The sequence below is a fragment of the Hemitrygon akajei genome, chromosome 2, assembly GCF_048418815.1.
Source record: "Hemitrygon akajei chromosome 2, sHemAka1.3, whole genome shotgun sequence".
Lineage (NCBI taxonomy): Eukaryota > Metazoa > Chordata > Chondrichthyes > Myliobatiformes > Dasyatidae > Hemitrygon > Hemitrygon akajei.
Genome location: NC_133125.1, coordinates 213984248 through 213987686, shown reverse-complemented (window position 1 = coordinate 213987686; position 3439 = coordinate 213984248).

The window sequence follows — 3439 nt, the reverse complement described above, 5'->3', positions numbered from 1 at the left end:
TTTCTCGCGAAGTCTCATTCGCTCTCTCCTTTGCGCCCCCAGCCCTCGCGCTCACTCCACGATGTCTCATGCGCTCTCACTATCTCTCTCTCCACCCCGTTCTCTCTTTCCATCTCACTCTGTTTGTCCCTCGCGAAGTCTCATTCGCTCTCTCCTTCGCGCCCCCAGCCTTCGCGCTCACTCCACGATGTCTCATGCGCTCTCACTATCTCTCTCTCCACCCCGTTCTCTCTTTCCATCTCACTCTGTTTCTCCCTCGCGAAGTCTCATTCGCTCTCTCCTTTGCGCCCACAACCCTCGCGCTCACTCCACGATGTCTCATGCGCTCTCACTATCTCTCTCTCCACCCCGTTCTCTCTTTCCATCTCACTCTGTTTCTCCCTCGCGAAGTCTCATTCGCTCTCTCCTTTGCGCCCACAACCCTCGCGCTCACTCCACGATGTCTCATGCGCTCTCACTATCTCTCTCTCCACCCCGTTCTCTCTTTCCATCTCACTCTGTTTCTCCCTCGCGAAGTCTCATTCGCTCTCTCCTTTGCGCCCACAACCCTCGCGCTCACTCCACGATGTCTCATGCGCTCTCACTATTTCTCTCTCCACCCTGTTCTCTCTCTCTCTCCCTCTATCTCACTCTGTTTGTCCCTCGCGGTCTCATTCGCTCTCTCCTTCGCGCCCCCAGCCCTCGCGCTCACTCCACGATGTCTCATGCGCTCTCACTATCTCTCTCCACCGTTCTCTCTCTCTCCTCTATCTCACTCTGTTTGTCCCTCGCGGTCTCATTCGCTCTCTCCTTCGCGCCCTCAGCCTTCGCGCTCACTCCACGGTCTCATGCGCTCTCACTATCTCTCTCTCCACCCCGTTCTCTCTTTCCATCTCACTCTGTTTCTCCCTCGCGAAGTCTCATTCGCTCTCTCCTTCGCGCCCTCAGCCCTCGCGCTGTCTCCTGCTCGCGCTCACTTTCTTATCTCTTTATCTTTCACAGCGCCACAAGTGAACGTAACGGTACTTTGTCTTCAGTTTAAAAAAAACTAAAATTTTCTTACAGGAAAGTACATCAAGGTGTCAGTGAGAAGGAGAACCTACAGGTAGAGAAAAAGGAGGAAAAAGGGTGAAGGAAAGGAGGGGTTATGACGGAGCAGGAGTGGTTGATACAGACGAAATTATACTCCAAGATAAGGCAGTTCTGTCGGAACTGGGAAGCAGGGGTAACAGGTTCGCCTCAAGCTTCAATTTAACAGGGCGGGACGTGAGTTGCAAAGGGGATTTCTCTGGGATGGTGAGGCCAGTAATGGCGCTGGGATCAGCTGTAAACATCTGTTTTGTAACTCTTAAGGCAACACACACAAATGGAAAAGAGTAATCAGTTGACAGGACTGTGTGAAGGGTTCGGCACGAAACGTCGAGAGTTTACTCGTTTCCATAGATGCGACCTGGACTGCTGAGTTCTTCCGGCATTTTGTGTGTGGAACAGAGTATACAGTCGACGTCCTCCGGCCGAGACCCTTCAACAGGATATGATTTTGTGTTTGTTGTTTTTTATTTCGAACATCTGCAGATTTTCCCGTGTTAGTTTTGTGACGCTGTTCATCACATGTTCCCATTTAACCACAAGTGGGGGCATAGAATAGAGAGCATGAAGGCTGATGAATTGCAATACTTTACATTTATTTCCGATGTTTCATGAGTTTCAAAATCCGATTCAGTGGGCATTTCACCGCATTCTTCAGTTCCTCCCGGAATTTGTTCTGAGCCAAGGCGGAAATACACGTGTTGGTGCAGGAACTGAGAATCTGCAGCATTCCAGATGTGCGGTCTGTGATGTAACGGGGATCCGTGACAGAATCAACAAAACTCATTGAAATACATCTGCAGTATTGTTACGTATCCCGTAACTGGGTCACTTACCAGCAAGATAGAGAGGTCCGTTGAAGTCTGATGGTACTATTTTTAACAGTATTTATTGATAAAAATACACAAAAATAATGTCAATGCAAACATACAGATAATATACGTCGTCAAATACTAAATCTAAAGCGCGGGTATAATAATAATCAATAAGAAATAGCTCTATCGTTGTCTAGGGGATAATGTATTGTCCGATGGAAATATAAAAGTCACTCAAGTTCATTCAAGCTGCAGGCTGCAGCCTTTGGTTGGAGTCAAGAGAGAGAGTTTAAAACTTGCCCATTCCTTTTATGATGTCAATCCTTCGAGAGTCGTAGGGGCTGATTTCTCTTTTGTTTCAGCTAAAGCCATTCTTCCGTGGTAAGGCCCACCAATTTCGAGGCAAATGGAAAGGACGCACGTGGGCGTTCCACCGGCTTTCGCTATTACGCTGTTACAGGATTTCTAGCGTTTCTTCTGGTGCGTCTGAGGGGCTGTTCCCACAGACCCCCTTTTATCCTGACTCACAGGGTCTCAGATGTCAATCAGGGTGGAATGATGCCATCCCCCAACCAGCCCACGTTGCCTGAGGGCTTCCACGAAGCACAGTACTCAATACACAATTCCGTCTCCAAGAGACAATGGCCGTTTCCCGTAGCTTTGTATCGCCGAGGGGCCAAGACATTCCAAACGTCTCTCTCTCATTTCCTGGGTCTCCAGACCTGAATTAATAGCGATCTTGCGATTCTCAAAAAGGAGGGGGCTACTTTGGGACGCTTCGACCCCTCAGAGTTGGGCACAGGCATAACAGTATAAAATGGCATCAGTGTTCCCCACAACAATATGAAACCACCGGTTACGCTGAAGAGCAAAACGATGGATTTGCGTCGGTTCTCCATCTTACGGTCCCTTATTATTCTCTCCACTCTTTTGTCCCCGGAGCCCCCTGCGGGCTCGACTGACCACTAGAATCCGCCGGACAGTCACAATATTGAACAGCAGCATCAGAAAGAATGGAACACAAGGGGTTAAAATGAGGTGACTCATCTCAAATGCCGCCCATGAGGGAGAGTTTTTGTAGCTTGGTGCAAAGTACCTTGGAACACTCTCTAAACAGGTCAGCGCACTCACTGTCCCGATAATCACAGCCGCCGCTCTCTCGTGCAATATTTTGTTTTCAGCTTCTCACGGCAAATAGCCACAAATCGATCGACTGTGAAAGCGACAGTCAGCCAGACTGAGCTCACAGTGCTCGCAGCAACCAACCACAGATCGAGTCTGCACACAGGAGTGATGAGCAGCAATGATCGGGGAAAATAAGTCCCAGCAGTCATCCTGAGCAGCGGATCCGAGATAACGACCAGAAAATCGGCCGCTGCCATTCCCACCAGGTTGCAAGTGACACATTTGGAGAGACCGCACTTTCCCCGGGACAGGATCACATTCGCCCACCAAGCTCGCTAGAAGAGAGACAGGGAACAGCAAGTTGTGAAAATAGTAAGCAGAGTCCAATGCAGCAGTTTGAGGGATCCTGTAATATTTCCACTTCATTGTTA